The 9,215-nt window shown below is 42.3% G+C and overlaps 1 long non-coding RNA gene across 1 annotated transcript; it reads left to right on the forward strand.

Moving 5' to 3' along the window:
* The first annotated feature begins 4,731 nt into the window (after positions 1–4,731).
* LOC138354886 (uncharacterized) lies at positions 4,732–5,610 on the forward strand. The gene is made up of 3 exons (XR_011223700.1): positions 4,732–4,868; positions 5,007–5,135; positions 5,515–5,610. It is a non-coding gene; the product is annotated as an uncharacterized lncRNA (long non-coding RNA).
* The last annotated feature ends 3,605 nt before the right edge of the window (positions 5,611–9,215 follow it).

Genomic DNA, 9,215 nt, shown 5'->3' on the forward strand with positions numbered 1-9,215 from the left:
AGTCAGAGAGTCAGAGAGTCAGAGAGTCAGAGAGTCAGAGAGTCAGAGTGAGAGGAGACCTGGGGGTTGATATCACGCCAGACCTATCCCCTGAAGCTCATATCAAGAGGATAACAGCAGCAGCGTATGCCAGGCTGGCTAACATAAGAACGGCCTTTAGAGACTTGTGTAAGGAATCTTTCAGAACATTATATACCACATATGTCAGACCAATCCTGGAGTATGCGGCACCAGCATGGAGTCCATATCTAGTCAAGCATAAGACTAAAATGGAAAAAGGTTCAAAGGTTTGCCACCACACTAGTACCCGAGCTGAGAGGTATGAGCTACGAGGAGAGGCTACGGGATTTAAACCTCACTTCGTTGGAAGACATTAGAGTTAGGGGGGACATGATCCCCACATTCAAGATCCTCAAGGGAATCGACAGGGTTGATAAAGACAGGCTGTTTAACACAAGGGGCAAACGCACTAGGGGACACAGGTGGAAACAGTGCCCAAATGAGCCACAGAGATATTAGAAAGAACTTTTTTAGTGTCAGAGTGGTTGACAAATGGAATGCATTAGGAAGTGATGTGGTGGAGGCCGACTCCATACACAGTTTCAAGTGTAGATATGATAGAGCCCAATAGGCTCAGGAACCTGTACACCTGTTGATTGACAGTTGAGAGGCGGGACCAAAGAGCCAGAGCTCAACCCCCGCAAGCACAACTAGGCGAGTACAACTAGGCGAGTACACACAGCTACAGAAGAGCCGAAGCCCCAGCCAAAATATACCAGTTCCCCTGCCCACAAAAGACAGCGGGAAGTTTACCAACACCCCAGGTACAGGGGGGCACATGGCTCTCCACTATCGGCCATGGTGGAGGGTGTGATGGCCTCCGTCCAGGACAAAGGGATGACTGGGAGCCACAAGAAAATACTTCAACCTAGTCGCCCGCCCATTGCATCCAATAACTGGGAGCAATGATGGTAAGAGTGTCAAAAGTTTCCACTGATAAGGGCCAAAGAATAAACAGGGCCCAAACCTGCACAGCAGTAAATAGAGCTCCCACATAACTGGACACCCTCTGGCCATTACTTTAACCTTTGTCGCAGAATTGGTCAAACGTTTGCTGCTGATACACGGTATCAAGCAAACCACAGAGACCCAAAAGACAATTGAGCACAGCTCAAGAAATTTGAAAAAATATCGTCACCTTCAAGAACGCAGGAGAGAAAAGAGAAAAAAAAATATATATATATATGCGCGAGTCCAGTACGTCGAAAAGCGAACTTTATGAGTCAATTTCAAGTAAACCTAGATCCTCAACTCCTGTTTCAACTTCCATGGCGTGTTCATCAGACTTCATGGATACCACGGTAATATCAGCAAGTCCCAACAACCTAGAGGACTAAAGATTATGCAATGGAATGTAGAAGGGCTGCACACAAAATTGTAATGCAAAACAGCAACCAAAGGCAAAAACATCCCGATACTACAGCAGAGCTTACTTCGAGCCGGACTAGAACTGAAATTATCTGGCTTTTTCCTTCCATGGGTCAACGGGTAATCCAGGGGATGTGCAATTGTTGCGAAATGTGACCTAATATCCAAACCCATAACCACCCCACCCGATTGTGGAGCAGGAACGGAGGTAATTTGGAGTATTATATCGAGCCAAGACAAACTTTAAAAAATCTTAAATGTTTACACCGCTCCACGTGCTGAAATAGATCTCTTATATAGACACTACTATAACCCACCCTTGGATGTGGGTGGGTTCCAAGAATGAACCCACCCACATCCAAGGAGGTAGATTTGACCCAGCCTTAGTTTCAGCCTCCCTGAGAAATGCAGCAACATGGTCAGTTGAGCCCACTCACAAGCGACCACTATGGGGTCCAGATTGATCGTAAGTTAAATCTACCGACCCCACCTCCATCTGAAACCTTTAACTTTGCTTTAGCAAAATGGGACCGATTTCAAAACCATTTCAGAGTGGCATAGAAAATAATATGTTCCCAAAGACAGTAAGTCGGGAAGAACAAGATTTTGCTGATGCAATTCAAAGTGCACACAAACGCTATCCCACTGAAAAAACTATTCAGACACCAAAGATTACTGGTACTATTGCAAACGTGTTAGAACTCGGACTCAACAGCACAATGGAGCTATATAAAAAAAACAGCCAAGTGACCACAACAGGACTTTGTGAGGTCAAGGAACATGTGCAGCAAGAGACCAGGCTAATAAACACGAAAGTGGCTAGAATGGTGTTCACATCTGAATGACCACCTTAGAGGTGGCAGCAAATCCACTGGGCCAAAGGAAATAAAACACCTAAAAGCCCCACACCTTAAGGATCCGCATCAGAAGCGGAAGTACTGGCAACCAGGAGGCAGAAAGCAGCCAGTACTCAACTTGCAGATGTACTGGCAGTGCAGACCGGAAGAAAGGTGGCACAGAATCTTTACAGCATTTTCAGAAGTTTGACACTAATAACCATTACACACTAGACGAGCACAATTGAACTAATAAAAACTCCAAGAATACATCCCCGAGATACTACAAAATAACCTATAAAATGATTAGGAACCTCTGCCCAGAGGGAGACGCTGCACACTTTACGTTAATTAATCGAGCCTGGACTTCTAAAACTAAAGCTAGAGCTTTTAATAGAGCAAACGGTACCGATCCCAAAACCCAAAGATTCAGCAAAACCCAGGCCCATTTCTCCAAAGCTGAGCAGCAAAGACAGCCAACAGAATGACACTCTACAGACTTTAGTGGAAAATACCTAAACTGCACCATGGTATGTATGACTATAGACGAGAGGTTGGCTCAGTGGATTGTATTACAACTGTTAGCTCACTTTAACGACAGACCAGGAGGGCCGATATTCCTGGACCACGAGAAAGCCTTTGAATTGGCTATTCTCTGCTGCCTTATTTATGAAGAGGTCAAAGTTAACCTGCTCTCCTGGACTAAAAGCTGTCTCAGAAGCAAGAGACACTTCATGGCACAGTTTCTCAACACAGAAAAAAAAAAGATGAAAATGATACACCGCAAGGCGGCATTTTTAGCCCCCCCCCCCTTCCTCTTTAATTGTTTAATGGAAAAAATAGAGGTTAAAACTCCCACAATACTGCAGGCTGCCAAACTACGCAGACGACTGTCATCATCAAGAAAGGAAGGGATGAGGCGTGCCTTGAACCCAAAGACTGCATCACTGAAGAGGCAAAGCAGATTGGTATCAAACTCAACCCCACAAAGACAAAAGCCATGTCCATAATAAAAGCGAAGCCCAACGTGTAGCTCATAGTACAGGGTCAAGCAATTGAACGGGTGATCACTTAGTATATAGGAATAATCATGGACATAAGAATTTTAATGCCGAAGTCACTTTAGAGAACAGCGGCTCAGACAGCAATCTTCAGGTCACTAACCTCCCTCTCTGGAGGAGCCAATCTGCAAGCCCTTCGCACATACGATGTACAGGCAGTCAGACCAGTAATCTACTGGTTGGACTTTGCCAAAACGGAAACTCTTGGCCTGCCAGAATGGGAAATTTCCTAAACATAATTAAAAAGCACGATTTTTGATAGCGTGATCAATCACACCCAAGTTACACTTGTTCCCCGCCATGGGAGGAGCTACCTTCAAAATAGTAATAAAAGGTCTTCCGATTAAAAACGAAACCTACAATCCCACAATCCTAAAGCGCATCATAGAGAAGCAAATGTGCAGCATTCCAGTAGCAGGACCCCACCCACAACTACACAGACGGATCGGTTTACACAATATGAGTGTGCTGGCGCTGCTCTTTGCACGGACAGTAAACAGGCATATTGGAAATCATAAGGACCAGCATCAACCCAATCCGAGCCGTTTGACAAACAGGCATTCGCACATGCGATTGTGTAATGGCATTTCGAGTTTCGTGCAGACTCAAAAGCTGCACTTCAAATATTAGGAAAAAAGCAGTGGAAAGACTACGTGGAAATAATTACCAACATTTTGTATCTGAGCAGTCACTAAAGGCAAAAGACTCAACATCACCCTAAACTGGATCCCGTCCCATGTGGGAATCCCCTTAAGGTGGCGTTATAATTGTTTGGCCGAAAAAATTCGGCCAAACACGAAAAATTTATAAAAATACTACAACGTTCTGGCAACACCGTGGTGCAAACCGTTTAATGTTATGATAATAAATAACGTAATTAGAGCAAATTTTCCAGCCGCAATTGCCCGAAATCTGGTCCTCGCGGCTCGGGTGCGCCGTAGGGTGATGCGTCATACGTTGTAAGCGTCTAGTATTTCGCAATAGAGTGGAGAATATCTTGTTATGCATATACAAATTATAAACACACTCGCTGGCAACTGTCTTCTGTGAGAGGGAGGGGCTATAATCCGATTACTCTGGCTTAGTCACCCTCTCAGTGTCTGTGCCGGCGGTCGCATGCCTGACGCGCTCGCACAGATCGTATTTTCTTGCATATACTGCACAATGGATATAGTATCGGACAAGAAGAAAGCTCTAAAGGCAAGAGCTCTACGCGTTAGCCAAGTAAAGAAGGAGCGTAAAGCCACACTGAGGCAAAACAAGAGTTCCCTTGAGTGAAGAGAGGGCAGCCTCCCGCCCCCACAACACACTACCTCGCCTCACACCCAGGCACCCACACCTCCTGTGGCACCTGCCACACCTCTGTGGCACCTGCCACACCTCCTGCTGCACCTGCCACACCTCCTGCGGCACCTGCCACACCACCTGCGGCACCTGCCACACCACCTGCGGCACCTGCCACTCAAGATCTTAGACCTGCAACTCAAGACGTTCTCCCTCTTGATGTTGCAAGATGTTGCATATTTCAGACCAATTATATTAGGTTAGTATGTATTATGTTTTATATCTTGATACTATATCATAAATAATTGTAAATATAAAGCTGCTGTCTTTTTTTTTATTTTTTTTTATTTTTTTTTTTTATTTTTTTTTTTAATAATTTTTTTTTTTTTTTTATCAGGCGATCTTCATGGAACTTACACACCTTACTGAAGGAATGCCAATCTACAATGGTGGTAATTTTGATTGAAATTGGTAGTTCATCAACCTCAGCCAAAGGTGGCTGAACTTTGACCTTCATTTTTTACAGGTAACTAATTTGCAACTATATGGTTGAATAACTTTTTTATTTATTATTCAATTTACATGGAACTTGCACATTATATGTAGAGTCTGTGCCTCTAAAAACTCAAGTTATATATTTCCCCTAAGATCATTTATTGATTTTATATATATTTATAAACATCATTTTGTTGCATAATTTTTTGGGTGAACTTTGAAAATTTGTATTATTGCACTAAATAGGTTTGGGATAATAATGCCACTAGACAACCTTTATTATATAGTATTGTGATAGCTGAGTATCATAGAAATAATATCAGTTGATATTGGTATTTGTTATATCAACTTTAAAACATGTAAAAAAATGGTTAAAAAAAGTTTTTTTTTTTTTCTCCCTCTCTATTTAGGCTGCGATGCTGAAACTTGGACCACTTGCAGCCCTCTTCACGTGTAACACGTCAATAAATTTTCATTGCACTAGAACAACTTATGAACCCTAACTATCGCCACCTTAAATGAGAAAGCTGATGAAATTGCTAAATTGGCAACATGTCATCCATTGATATAATCCAACCCAGCCTACAGTACATGAAAGACTATCACCAAAAAGCTCATCTCGACAAAGCTTATCTACACCAGAGTAGCAGAATGTTCGCCCTCTGCAATATGTTATCTTCAGAACAACAAGTTAACAAAATTAAATATCCAAAAGGAATCCACAGGTAAATAGCAGTTCGGTTATGTAGATTACGTCTAGGTTACAGATGCAACTTGGAGATTGGTTAACCCAGAAAGAGTGCACCGTCTGCCAAACAATCACAAGTGTCACTTTTTCGCCGCCATCTTGAATGTGAAGCAACCAACGACCTTAGAGGAGCTTTAAGAGTACTCGAATCTTTCCGTAACCACACTGATGCCATCAACACTGCCACTCTTATGGTAAAAAAAAGGCATCCAGCAGCTGGACACCCTCAAATACTGTCAACCCCGCGATAGCAGCCCAACGATTAAATTTTACCACTTACGAGCTATTCATGCCCGTGCCACCTTTTTGGTTGCTTAATCTTCATCAATCAATCGGTAGAATTGCGAATGTACTCCCAACGCCTGTTGAACCTGATGACCTTTCTGCTGCCACAACTGCTACCATACCCTCCGCCCTGGTCGCAAGTCTCACTGCCTTCACTTCTACTCTACAGACTACCACCAGATCGACCACGAAAACTATAACAGACTCTAGAACCACCCAAGGCCCGGGTGGCACAAACAGTATTTCCTTCTCCAGTTCCCAACACTCCTACCATCACTATCTCGGCAGTAATGCCAGCAGACGTGCCGTTTACAAATTCTAACAGCACCACCAATGCTCCTAAAATAGCTTCTACCACTAATCCACGACACCCGAGCCTACCTCAAGCTGCGGGATTAAAGACACCAACTACGTATGTTACAGACTCTTCAGACCAGAAAATTTTAGGAGGAGTCTTTCGCCTCACCACAAATATCACACCTACTTTATACAAGATGACCTCGAAGAGGTCACCTCACCAAACTTCAACGACAGCACTGATCAGCCAAAGTCTCAGGCAAACAGAAAACTGAAAACCTGGAGGGCTACACTAACCCACCAGCTCCATAATTGGTACCGCTAGCCCTTCGGGGCTGAAATTCACAATGAAAACCCAAATACATCCCCCAGATCTTTAGTATCAGTTACTGATCCAGATAATGGATCTGGAAGAGCTTATACTTAGGGTCTCCATAGCCCATTCTACTTTGAACTTTTCCTTTAAGTAGCCGACTCTTGACAATAACAAAATACTGTTACTTATCCGATCGACACTGATGAGCACGAACCGCCCAGTGAAAAGTAGAGTGACTAGATAGCCAGAAAACACTGCCCATTATAAAAGTCTCACTTTCCAACCTCCTTCCAATCCTAGAACAAAAGGGGAAAGTATCCTAAAGTGTACAGGTTACGGCAGTAGGTGAAAGAAGGTGGGTGTGTGCAAGCCTGCACGTCTTGTACCCACCGTTTTATCGAGCAATAAAACCCACTGGCTCTCGGCCGAGCAGGGTTATTGGAAAAACTAAACTAGTCAATAGGTAAACCCCAAGTGGCGGCAGCTCAAGGAGGGAGAGGAAAGGGTCTATACATGTCCACTACACATGGCTCCCACGTTTAAAATTTGATCCAATTATTAAAGAAAACAGTCTTGTCAATATTTAGATTGAGACTTAAAAAAATTCAAATGAAGGAATAGAAACTGCAGGATTAGAGAACATTTTACCGATATTTATCTTCAGTAGCTGTATTTTAACTAATACTCTAATCATTTGATTACAAACCGTACGACTCTTGCTTCATGAAGCAGTGATTGCAAATCCAACCATTTTATTCCCATAAAACCATTAGAACAGTAACCAACTCTGACCTTTGTGGTTTGAAGAAGGCTAGGCGGAAGAAGGGTGCTGGGCAGGTGGGTCTTCATCACTCTAGGAGCAGGTAGAGCCTCGCTAATCTGCAGAAACACTCCGTCTTCAACCTTCTTGTCTGGACACATTTGACGAAACATTTCTGTGAACTGCTGAGGATTCTCAACAGTGCTTCTAATGGTCTTGCTGTCAATCATCATGTCAAAACTGGAAATGTTTTGTTGTTGTTATTACTACACCTACCCAGAGCTGAAATACTTAAATTTAATCGCTTTAGAATAAATACATTTGAGTTTATTCTTAAATCACCAATTATGCAATAAGTTCTAGCAATACATTTCTTTATATAAACCCATCCAGAAGCTCAAATACAGGATCCTTCATATATTGCAACCGATATATGAATGGTTCTTTGGTAATCTCGCATGTTGCACCCGACAGTTAACACAAGACTTCACATATTCAAGCACACATTAACATCACGTGCACAAACGTGTGGTAATCATGAGGTAATAAAGAAATTTAAGCCAAACACTTATTGTCACAAAACTATCACCATCTTAAAACAATATTATGCTTCACGTTACAAATTTTATATGACCTCTACCCAGGGCCTGTATTCTGTCACAGGATATCAGTCCCTAACTACTTATTGTGTCCAACCTAATCTCTGGTTAAAGAGTTACAAAAACCATGTGCACCATAGTACAAAGATTGACGTTCTAAACAATTAGGTAGAACTTTGTACTATTGTCCGGAAACATTTAAAAACTTATTCCAATGCCTAGTATAACATTTACTTTATTAAACCTCCGATTGCACGTAATAGACCTAGGAAAGGTTAGGTTAATTTGTCTTTGCAACTACAGTGGAAAAGTTTATTTATCGAAATTCAATAGTATTGATCCCTACTTTTCTAATTAGGTTGTACATCTGCACGTACTATTGTCATCCTTCGTCCCAATACAGGGGGACGGGTTTAATTGTCAGAGGCCCCATTTCCTGAAAACAACAATGTAGTGTGCGAGTGAACAATTAATTTAGGACAGTTTAGCATCAATGCTAAACTGAATTATCCAACACTGACAAAGAGAACCAATCACCAGAGTCGGACATGATAATTTTGCTTACACACACAAGACCAAGTGTTATAAATATTTACCCAAGACCTCCGAAGCGATTGCTTCACATGCATGACCTATTTTATGTAACTACAGTATTGAGCCAAAGTATTTGGGCCAATCATGAAGATTGGTCCAAATACCAATTTGGTAAATATACCAAAAATTGAAGTCATTAAAGCCTTCATGAAAGGCTTTAGTGACTTCATAAATGCATTTAACCGTAAAGCCAGGGTAAGCATCCCAACCAGTATTAATATTGCAAGAAATTTATGACATTTATTTCCTGCAACCACTAGTATTTAGTCTGCCAGCCCCCCCCCCCCCTTCCCCCTCGTGTCCACAGAACATTTATAAAAGGTGGCATCTCCCCTCGCCCAGCACCGCCTCAAACAATCTTTTAATGACGAATTTACAATTCCCATCCCTCTTTTTGCAACTAATAAATCAAGCTGGGGCGAGGCTTTATTACAGACAAGTACAAACGCTCACAAAAATGTATCTTGACCTGTCTAGGGCAACCCGTTCTCGCAAATTCATAAAGTCAATAT

The sequence above is a fragment of the Procambarus clarkii genome, chromosome 65, assembly GCF_040958095.1.
Source record: "Procambarus clarkii isolate CNS0578487 chromosome 65, FALCON_Pclarkii_2.0, whole genome shotgun sequence".
Lineage (NCBI taxonomy): Eukaryota > Metazoa > Arthropoda > Malacostraca > Decapoda > Cambaridae > Procambarus > Procambarus clarkii.